We start from the raw sequence: 12,435 nt of genomic DNA, 5'->3' as shown, positions 1-12,435 counted from the left end.
CTTTCATGAAGGGCTTCTCTGTAGCATGCAATGCTGTTTGACAGCATTTTACCCACAATAGAACTTATTTCAAAATTGTAGTCAATCCTCTCAAACCCTGCTGCTACTTTATCAACTAAGTTTATGTAATATTCTAAATCCTTTGTTGTCATTTCAACAATGTTCACAGCACCTTCACCAGAAGCAGATTCCATCTCAAGAAATGGAATCTTTGCTTGTCCATAAGAAGCAACTCCTCATCCATTAAAGGTTTATCATGAGGCTGCAGCAATTGAGTCACATCTTCAGGGTCCACTTCTAATTCTAGTTCTCTTGCTATTTCCACCATATCTGCAGTTACTTCCTCCACTGAAGTCTTGAACCCTTCAAAGTCATCCATGAGGGTTGGAATCAACTTCTTCCAAACTCCTGTTAATGTTGATATTTTGACCTCCTCCCATGAATCATGAATGTTCTTAATGGTGAATCTAGAATGGTGAATCCTTTCCAGAAGGCTTTCAATTTACTTTGCCTAGATACATCAGAGAAATCACTACCTATGGCAGCTACAGCCTTACGAAATGCATTTCTTAAATAATAAGACTTGAAAGTTGAAATTACTCCTTGATCCATGGATCCATGCAGAGTGGATGTTGTGTTAGCAGGCATGAAAACAACATTAATCTCATTGTACATCTCCATCATAGCTCTTGGGTGACCAGGCGCATTGTCAATGAGCAGTAATATTTTGAAAGGAATCTGTTTTTCTGAACAGTAGGTCTCAACAGTGGACTTAAAATATTCAGTAAACCATGTTGTAAACAGATGTGCTGTCATCCAGGCTTTGTTATTCCATTTATAGAGCACAGGCAGAGTAGATTTTGCGTAATTCTTAAGGGCCCTAGGATTTTTGGAATGGTAAATGAGCATTGACTTCAACTTCAAGTCACCAGCTGCATTAGCCCTAACAAGAGGGTGAGCCTGTCCTTTGAAGCTTTGAAGACAGGCACTGACCTCTCCTCTCTAGCTATGAAAGTCCTAGATGGCATCATCTTCCAATAGAAGGTTGTTTCGTTTACACTGAAAATCTGCTGTTTAGTGTAGCCACCTTCATCAGTTATCTTAGCTAGATCTTCTGGATAACTTGCTGCAGCTTCTACATCAGCACTTGCTGCTTCACCTTGCACTTTGATGATATGGAGACGGCTTCTTTCCTTAAACCTCATGAACCAACCTCTGCTGACTTCAACCTTTTCTTCTGCAGCATCCTCACCTCTCTCAGCCTTCGTAAAATTGAAGAGAGTTCGGGCCTTGCTCTGGATTCGGCTTTGGCTTAAGGGAATGTTGTGGCTGGTTGGATCTTCCGTCCAGACCACTAAAACTTTCTCCATATCAGCCAGAAGGCTGTTTCGCTTTCTTATCATTCGTGTGTTCACTGGCTTAGCACTTTGAATTTCCTTCAAGACCTTTTCCTTTGCATTCACAACCTGGCTGCCTGTTTGGTGCCAGAGGCCGAGCTTTCGGCCTGTCTCGGCTCTCGACATGCCTTCCTCACTAAGCTTCATCATTTCTAGTTTTTGGTTTAAAGTGAGACATGTGCGACTCTTCCTTTCACTTGAAGAGAACATTGTAGGGTTATTAATTGCCCGAATTTCAATATTGTTGCGTCTCAGGGAACAGGAAGGCCCGAGGAGAGGGAGAGAGACGGGGGAGCGGCCGGTCGGTGGAGCAGTCAGAACACACAAAACGTTTTTCGATTAAGTTCACCATCTTATATGGGTGCAGTTCGTGGTACCCCAAAACAATTACAATACTAACATCAAAGATCACTGATCACTGATCACCATGACAGATATAATAATAATGAAAAAGTTTGAAATATTGCAAGAATTGCCAAATATGACACAGAGACACAAAGTGAGCACATGCTGTTGGAAAAATGGCGCTGATAGACTTGTTCAACGCAGGGTTGCCACAAACCTTCAATTTGTAGAAAACGCAATATCTGCAAAGTGCAGTAAAGCAAAGTGCAATAAAACGAGGTATGCCTGTAATTCATTGAATCCATTAGTATTTTTTTGTATAGGTATTTGTATATGTTATATATCAGTATATACATATTCATTACTTCTATAATTCCAAAAGTAGGACAATTTGGATTTTCTTGCAAATTTCTTACACAGAAATCCCAGCAGACAAGCCTGACAGTTTCTTTTTTTCTCATTATATTAAGTGATCAGTATAGAAAACTAACTTAATGCAAAAAGTTTATTATATCGCGTTTTAAAATTTAAGCTTCCTATTTTATAGCACATTAAAAGTAATCATGCTGAGGAAGACAAATAATCAGGAAAAATTAGAGAGACCTGTTCACAAAAAAATAAAATTACATCTCCTTTCAAATTGAATTGTGGCTTTTTCAAACAGCAATAGTTCATCAGAATTATGTGAACAAGAGTTCACATATATATACAAAACAAATTATAAATGGCATCAATGATAAAATGAAACCTACTTAAAGAAAGCAATTGCAGTTTACCTCTTCAATAAATGTATAGGATTTGAATACTATTACATTTCTACCAAATTATATCAACTTTCACTTTAGAGAGAGAAGATATTACATATACCTTGTGGCAATAGTTTAAGGCCTGCTTTAAAAAATACTACTAAAGTCATTCTAATAATTTATTCTGATGCCTAATTTATTTTTTCATTATTTTCATATCATAGCTTTCTAACAAAATTGTTACAGTGTTTGTGAAATCTATAATCAAATATATGCAAATAAGTACAAATGCTGCAAACTACTTTGAAAATTTTAAGGTTTACATTAACAGAGAAATTAAGTCAGTGTAGGTAGCACAGATTTCACACTAAAGCTTACTGTGCAGCATTTTTCTGTGTAAGGAAGAAGTCTGTAATTTTTTCCAATTTGATTAACAAGCCATAGATGGATTTTTCATGAAGAGATGTATGTTACATATACACTCAAAGTATGGTTCTCTATGTGTATTTATGGTATTGTATCTCTTTTAGTATCTGTAATCATTTGATTTTATTTTTGTGTTTATGTAATCACAATATCATATACATATGCATTATTTAAAAATTATATAAAATATCCTCTGCATTTGCACAGTGGCAATGAATTCCATAACAAACAAAAGAAGATTTAAGTGGATTGAAATTTTGCTTAGGGACTGCTGAGCATTTTGCAGTAACAATTATCAAGAAGCCTTGACATGTCTCCTCACTTTCCTCCTCTACTCCCACACACTCAGGAACAGCCTGTGGTAGATTTTATTTTTCAGATTTTCACCAGCTTCAATGGATATTTTATCAGGCCCCAAACAACCAGACGTACTGTGCAGTTCAAAGAGAACGTCAAAGCAAGCCTCTCCATCACAGAGTCAAGTTGTTAAAAGTCCTGGCTACCAGGCTGAAGTTTCTTCCTTTTCTTGTCTCATTAATGATCGACTGAGAGCATAATTGCTAGCTGTTAATTATTCTGCAGCTTGGATTCAAGCAGTGATGAGTTGTTATTTAATCTGTTGTCAGATTTAACTAATCTCAAATGTGAAAAAAGAAGAGTGCTTTGCTATTTTCACTGCGCTTGCCACATCCCCGTGGCAGCTACCTACCTTGCTGACACAGCTCTGGCTAAGGAGTGAATGACATTATCTCTGCGTAACGGCCGTAAGCACCGTCCTGACACCTCCATGCCAGGGCACGTAAACACGAGCATAGACATCATAAATATGCTAATATGCATCTCAGTAGGATTCTTACTCTGTGACATTTCTTCCATGGCATCATCTTGGTTTTCTTTCAAGGATATTTTTTCATTTTGATATACTGAGAGAAAAAATATTAGACATACAATTTTTCATCTCTGAGCATTCCTGTAGATAGTTTTAGTGTATGATGTGTGTTAAGGCCATGGGGGTAATAGCTTGTTGAAATTATAGCTGCTCAAAATTTCTTAATATCTTGATGGAAAATCCCAACTTCTTTTCATCAAAACATTCCTTCTTTTTTTTTTTTTTTTTGGGGGGGGGGGGGAGAGGAGTTCATATGTTTACTTCCACAGCAACTCTTCTTGTAGGATGGACTGCAAGCAGACATGGTGCCAATATGCAGTTAACAAGGGGAAAAAATGTGAACGTGTTCTGGCCCTCCAACTCTGAATATCATATAAAGTGGAGAGTTTGCTATTGGTGCAATGTATTAGACAAAGTAGATTAATCTTCTGGAATTCAGCTCTCATCAGAGTAGCTTGGAGGTTAGTTTCCTTTAAAAAAAAAAACAAAAAAAAACACAGCTTAGATTTCAAGATTTTCCTTGACTTCTGTAAACATTTTATGCTTAGGTAAGCAGTGAGGAATAATATAACAAGCAAGAACATAGTGAAGACTGTGCTGTTGGCATTTGGTAGTCCATTATCTTCTTCCTTAGTATTGGAAATATGCTGAGGAATTCACTAATTCAATGGCATTTCAAAATATTTCTAGCCATCTTTTCTATAGTTCAAACTGTTGTCATCATACCCATATTTTTACTAGGTTTGGTTTTCTAGTTTAAAGTCCTGAGCCCTAATTTTCAACACAACTAGTTATGTAGAACTAATATTTTTCTAAGAGTCAATATTGACACTGTAAGAGTAGAAAAATGCAAGATAAAATACATAAAAGTTAAATATAATTTTTCTCTCTCAACTGAGAAAGGAATTTTAGAGAAGAAGGTTTTTAACCAAACTTAGTCAGACTATGTGTATAGCACAAAAGCCCAGGCCAGGCTAGCAGAAGACGTAAATTGCTAACGCTGAACATTATTAACTATGAGAATTGTTTACCAAGGACTGTGATAGGTTTTATAGAAGTGCACATTTCAAAGTCAAGATTGCAAATTGCTAAAAGATGTGCTGCAGTTCAAACAAAATATTTCAGAGTTCTATGATATATGTTAGGTAAGAGATAAGACTAGATATTCATAATGCTCTGCTGCGGCCTTGAAAGTTGTGAATAAGAGGTAGATGGACTATGGACTGAGACAGTCTGGGATTCACAGACTTGGGAGGGACACAGGGGAGAACATATTAAGGACTTCCTTTAAGATCTGTACACCTAATCCAGTTTGAGGCATTTTTTTGGTAATTAAGAACCACTTTTTGTTCAATATCCTTCTCCTAAGCCTTTTTCATTTGTTTGTTTTGCTGAAATTTCTGCTGAAGAAGTTGACTAGAAAACCAGAGATTGCATAGCTAGTTGAGTCCTGAGCATATTTTCAAAAAGATTATGAATTATGATGAGATAGGGCATATAGATGGTAGCAGTAGGATAAACATGCAGCAAGGATAAAGTGTGTGTATACATTTAATGGAGTGTTTGACAAGACTTTTAAATTACTTACAACTCCCTGTTAGCCATATAAATTACAAAAACTTTGTCACAACTGCTCTGTAGACACACTGATCTGTTTTGATTACTTGTTCACTCATGTTCCAAACGTTTAAAACCACTTTGCAGAAAAAAACAGAGAATAGGTTAGATTTTAAACCATGAACTGAAAAGAAAACAAAATCCTGCACCATTCTGAGTCAAAGGAAGCTCAGGTCTCACACACAATCTAACTTTTCTGTCAGTGGTGTCTTAGTCAGAAAGTCTCATTATTCAGTTTGGAGCCTGTAACAAGTGACCTCCTTTAAAATTTTCAGTTAAAACCAGAAGAAAAACTCCTTTGCTTTTAAGAGGTTCCTTTGGGTAGAGCTTGACTCCCTGAACAGTTTTGACATGGAAGTGTTTCAGTGTTTTTTTTTTCCCCTCCCCTGTAGCAACTTAATCAGAGTTATATATTACAGTTAAAAAACATGTCTGTGTTTTAAAACAGAGTAGTCATTTCTACAATAGCAAAAGCAGTTGTATACTTCTGATTCAAGATAAGCACCTAAGTGCACCTAAGATGATAAAGATACGTAACAATAATTACATTTGATCTTAATACACTTAAGCTATAGTGACAACACACAGTAAAATTTTATTCTAAAATTATATACATTCTATACATGTTACTTCTTTACTTCTGTACAAAAAATTTAAAGATACCATTTGCAGTGAAGGCTTAGTTTATTTTATATCTTATATAGAAGAAATGTGCCAACTCATTTTAAATTGTTTTGTTTTATTACAGATTCTAGTGGTGTTTCATACTACTTCATAAAGCAATGTTGTCATTTCACTGCAGGTCACTGAATCAAGCTATAAATATTACAGTAACTGCAAAAATTAGAATGATTATGGAGACCAATTTACACAAAAGACATTCTAAATAGTCTTCTGTTGTCATTATGTGAATTAAGCAGCAGCCAATCTTTTTGATATGCACTGCTGGTGGTTGAAAGACCAAATGAAAATGAATGAATTGGGTCAACAATGGCAGGGCTTCCAATGGGGAGGAAAAAGAAGAAACATCTTCTATGTACATGCATATTGCTGCAGCTGGTTTCATTGCAAGCAGTGTTTGTCAAGAATTGAAGATTTTTTTTAACTTGTCTGATTGTTTTCAAAATCTCTTTTCTTTTTCATTTCAGATTAAATTGTAGGTTTATCATCATTACAATCTGGGTCTCTGAATTTTGCTGTAAGTTTACATTCATGTAAAATTAACCTTTACAGAGTCATGTCAATATCAATATTATACAATAGTTATGAATGACATCTACGATGATAGTGCACATTTCAGAGCCATTTAGTTTTGTCAGTGCTTAAACTCTGCTTAGCAAGTTCTCAGCACAAGTAAGAGAAACTAAAGGGAATCTCTGAGCACTTGAGCACTGAACTTGCTTTAATCCATAGGTACCTTTAGTTTTTAGGGCAATATTACTATGACTATATTAGTATCTCTAAGAAACAGTATGTTTATATTTCACCTTACAAGTGCTTAGTTTAGAATTTAGATTAAAGCAAACTCCCTACCTGTTTGTATTGCCAATGGCCAAATTCTGCCTAATCACGATAAATAGTATTTTACTCAGCAAACAGTTCAATTGATCCAGGACAACCCATAGAGTGACGTATTATTCAGCATGTATCAGGAGTGTAGGACTTAGCCCTTAGTTGCATAGGAATGAGAAAAAAACATTTCCTAGAGTATGATATTTAACAGTGGATCAAGAAGGATAAAGTTGAGAACTTTTACTTGCTAATTGCTCCTTATTCTTGTAATATATAAATCATTCCTCATTTACCTTTCAGTAGCATTAACATTGTTTTTTAACCTTAGTTACATTCCCCTTTAGTCAACTCTTGTCTGAGCTGAATTACCTTGTTACCCTTCTGCCTTTGCAGAATTGCACAATGCATTTTTTAGAATGACAGAGTACAATTATTTCTGAGGTGGTCAGGCCCTTAATTCCCATTTGCTTTTAAAAACTGATAATCTGTAATCGTATTTTTTAGTTGTTCGGTATTTCTATACATATATATTTTAAAGATGGCTTGAAAATAAGTTTTGGAAGTACCATGGATTTGAAGACATGTGTTCCTGTTTGAGATTTATAGTGTGTGTATGTTTGTGTGTGTGTTTGTGTTTACTCAGTGTTTTACTGCAAATAAACAAAAGTTTGTTTAAATGAGATTTAATCAGATCGTATGTGTCACTGTGAGGGAGTTCAGGTTCTGGTGTTGCTTCTTGGCTGCAGATGCAGTTACTTGATGAAGTTAGGTCCGGGCCTTCTTTCCCCTTGTTTTCTTCTTTCTACTCCCCTACTTCATCATTCACTCATTATAAACCCCTAACTGTTACACAGAACTCATTTCTTCTGTCCAGTCATGTTCATAACCCCCTTATTTTGTATTCTCCTTTATTTATTGTGGTCCTCAGAACTTTCTCATTCTAGGTCTTGTGAAATTATAAGTAGGTTAGATTCAAGGCAAGTAATACATTCTTTGTTCCAAGACCAGCTTTTCACCAGATCCTTGCTTGCCAGTTTTTTGTCTAGGTGGTCATTGACCAGCTGGCTTCCCATATTGTCTAAATAACAATGCCTCTCGCTGACTCTCTACATAATGTGCTGCAAAACTCCTAGGAATCTCCAGCTACATGCTTATGTTCTCTTGTCTTCCAGAAAAAGCAAAGATGGCACCAGGATTCTAGATTGAGAGAAATGTTAGTTGCAAACAGAGATAAAAGAGAAAGAAATCTTAATGACATAGTTTTGGGAAAAAATAGCTTTAGATTTGTCTGGAGGAGACAATCTGACATTGTACAGAAAAGAGTGAAATCTCAATAGTTAATAGCCCATTGATTTTTATACCATTTAGACCAACAAAACTTATTCTACAACACCTTGCTAGCCTGTGTGCATATGCTAGCTGAAGTTTATACATTTCTCTTTGAAATCAGCTATGTATTGCAGCAATTATCTTTACTGAAAAGATGAGATATCTTATTACACTCAACTGCTTTTCAAGTTGAATTCAATTAAAGTCTTCAAGTGTATGCAGTTTACTGTTGACTTCACTAGAAGTTGAATACCTAAGGATAAAGCCAAACTCTAAAGCAACATGTTTGTATAAATATAAGCAAGTTTATATACACACACAAATATATGCATAGATATATCTCTATTTCTTTTACGTGAAAACCTTTCCTAAGCTGTTCAGAAAAGGATTATAAGAACACAGAGAAAAAAAGTCATTCTTAGAAATGAAGCATATTAAAATTACATCTGACTACTCAAATTAATTGTGATAGACTTGCATTGAGATATATAAAAACAAGTAAAAAGAATATTCACAGTTTACAGATGTTCATTTGTCTGTGCAGATTTGTTCACTTTTGTGCTCCATTTTTTATAGGAACAATATTCCTGGAGACAATGCAAATTCCCAATGACTAAAAAAAGGTGAAATGCAATGTTTTGAAAATTCTTTTCCAGGGAAAATATCATGTGCTGTGGTCTTTTTGTTTGTTTGTTTGTTTTTTTGTTTTCCCCCAAGTGAGATGACACCTGGCAACATAAAAGAACTTAAGATGGTATGAATTGGCTAGCTCTAATCATAGAATGAAATCTAAAACACAAACAGGACTATCGATTGGGATAAAGAGTCTTCAAAGCGGTAGGCAAATCAGAGTCTCCATGAAGAAGATAGGTAATTACCCAAAAAAATCTCACATATGCATTTTGTTCTTTATGATAACATTTTCTGTAATTCTAAATCATGTTTTATAGTAGATAGCTATTCATCTGAGTATGGCTAAGAAAGTGTTCCTAAGAAAGGAGCCAACTATTGGTTAAATTACTGCAGTTTGTTCTAGGTCAGCACATGCAGGTTATGAAAGACAGAAAGCCTTAAGGGAACATGACAGGGTTAGACCATGCTAATTATATATGGTTGTTGAATTCTGCTAAGTTATTGTGCTTATGATTATCATTCTTGTTAATGTAAAAGCATGCAATTGAATTGGAAAGAGTTTTAACACGATAAAGGCAACAGATGTGCTTGGAAAATCAAAGGGCTCATTTTCAATCTGTCAGGGTCTGGCATTGCTGGTAAGGTTTTGGGTGTTTTTGTTTTTTGTTTTTTTAGTTATGGTAAATGACAGCTCAGCTGACCAAGATGATAGTGAACTTATTGTTATCAAGTGGATTGGCAGCACACCAAGAGAAACTGATATGCGCATCAGAGCAATCTGAAGATATTTTTCACAGTTACAAATACTGTGGTCATTTGGTCATCCCAGCTAAATTGTATTCTTAGAGATGTAATAAACTGTCATGGGAACAGTCATGTGAAAACCTTTAACATTTTTTTGACAGTGTCCAAGGGCTAAGGACAGATGAGGAAGAGAACTGTAACTCTCTTAAGTGCTCTGTCAAGCCGCTGCTGTTTTAACATTTCATTTTGCAAGTTTCTGGTTGTTTTTTTTTTGCAGTTTTTTGCCTGTAAATGTAATCTTTTTCTTAATCTTGCCTGCTGTTAACTATTGTTTTTGGAATGCCACTTCTTCTAGTGGCATCAAATTTAATGATTTTAGGCACTTCAGTCACAGTATTTTTTTTTTTTTCTGGCAAACATCTTTCTTTAACATTATATTTCCCTAGTATGTGAATTAGAATTCCCTATTATGTGGATTAGGTCTGTTGGTGTGTTTTATCAAAACTAGCAGGATATGGTGCCATACTGTGAGCGAGGCTTTCCTTTTATTTTGTCCCAATGAATATTCAGGTTACTTCTGTACTTGTTACCTGTGAAGTATCAACATACCACACATTTCTTCTGTACCATTTGAGATAGTTGTTTGTATATCTCATGACTATCCTCTTCCTTGTACTCTGTTGTAAGCAAAAAAGAACACTGGGTCAAAGCTGCTGAACTCATCTTTAAAAATAATTAGCCCCTGGCACTTTCAGGCTAGAAAAAGAAATGAAGTTTTCCAAATATGAGCATGACAGCATTCTGGGAAGACCTCAGTCAGTTGGGAAGACTGTCTGAAATTTGCTGTCTCACAGATCTGCCACCCAACTAGTTATGTGCCTCTAGAAATTTAAGATTTTCAGGTTTAAATTGCTTCCAGAGCATAGGTGCCTAGACCGTGTATTCAGACATGCTCTCTGAGAATATAGGCAGGGAAAGCAACTGCAGAAGTGCTCCTCTTCCACATAGGTGCTTAGAGCATTTGTCCAGCACAGTCCACAGGAAACCCATACACAAGTGGTTTAATCCTGAGGCAGTGTGAACTCAGAGCTGGGCTACTGTACAGCCATGCATACAAGAGTCTCTTTGGGTGCGAATGGGAGTGTGTGTCCAACTATGCCTTAGCTGTATGTTTCAGATTTATATGCAAGTGGGGCAGGGACAGGTGGTCCAAAGTTTTTTTGCAGTTCTTATATATTACAAAACATGATTAGCCTTTCAGTGTGCTTTAGTTTCTTTTTATTAACAAAAAAAGAAGAAGCAAAGTGATAAAAAGCTAATTTCCTTCAAACATATGGAAAAATAACACACAAAAAATACTATAATTATCTTGATCACAGTTCATTTCAGCCTAACTCTACCAAGAGTGTTACTTCTCTCTTCATTCTGGCAGGACATGTGGTGTTTAAGCACGCATGTACACTGGCAAAAGAGAAATGCATATTGGAGATAGAGAACTATATAGTAGTGTTGCCAAGGAAATTCCAATAATAAAGAATTAGTTAGGTAACTAAGAGAACCAGCCAGATGAAGATGGAGACAGAGATTAGTTAATTCTCCCAGAGAAATTGTAGCAAATCGTATTACTTCAGATACTACTGATATTGAGGTAAGAAGATATTAAGTCATTAAAAAGAAAATCAGAGGAATGACACAGAGGTGGATTCACCCCTTTCTGCCCAGCTCTTGGTCAGTTTTCTGACAAACGGCTTTAATTTTCTTTCCTTAAAAGAACTACAGCAAAGGAAGGAGTTAAACAAGAAAATCACATTGCCTTGAATGAGAGACACTTATTCCCTATTTCTAAGGAGTATTATTTGAAGTATCATTTGACTACTAGAGAGGAGGAAATGTCCCCTGGAAGATTGTTGTGTGAAATTCTTATTAATGAGATTTTCTGTTTTCCATTTATACATCTATTTGGTCATTCCTTAGGAGGGGATTCAGAGGTAGATGGAAAAATGTTCTCATTTGCTGTAGGTGTGCCTGGGGACCTTGCTTTGGACTCTGTCAGTGGAGACATGCTACATGACCTCCTGGTAATAGCAAATCAATCCAAAGAAAATATTCTACAGGCATTCTAAAATGACTTTGCAGGGATATAGAGAGATGAGACACTTAGAGTTATTTTTCTGAAAGAGTGCATTCCTTGGCAGAACACCCTTGAAAAAGAATTTATGGAGACCCCACTTCCCACTCACACGCATTAGAGGCACAGAGTAATGAACTGGAGTCTTGCCTCAGTGTCTCACAGGTTCAGATTTAATGATCTCAAAAGGATGTGTAGTTTGGTTTAGGGTGCAATGACTCGAACTTGAGGAGGAGGTTGGAATCAAAGGAATAAAAACTGAAAGATCTTTCTGAAGTAGGGAGGCAGTATTATTTTGGGAGTATAATTTTTGGTCATAATTATGCCACAAGGATGATTAAGGGACTGGAGTATCTCTCATATAAGCAGACAGGGATCTGGGACTGGTAAGCCTGGAGAAGAGAAGGCTCAGGGGGAATCTTATCAATGTGTACAAGTATCTGAAGGGAGGGTGTCGAGTGGATGGAGTCAGATTCTTCTAAGTTGTGTCCTGTCACAGGACGAGAGGCAATGGGCACAAACTGAACACAGGAAATTCTGTTTAAAAGTAAGTAAACACTTCACTATGAGGGTGGTTGAGAACTGATACAGGTTTCACAATGAGATTGTGGAGTTTCCATCCTTGAAGACATTCAAAACCTGACAGGACATGGCCCTGAGCAGCCTGCT

The sequence above is a fragment of the Apteryx mantelli genome, chromosome Z (assembly GCF_036417845.1).
Source record: "Apteryx mantelli isolate bAptMan1 chromosome Z, bAptMan1.hap1, whole genome shotgun sequence".
In the NCBI taxonomy this organism is placed as follows: Eukaryota; Metazoa; Chordata; class Aves; order Apterygiformes; family Apterygidae; genus Apteryx; species Apteryx mantelli.
The sequence above is the reverse complement of the archived record's forward strand: the minus strand, read 5'-3'. Positions refer to the sequence as shown.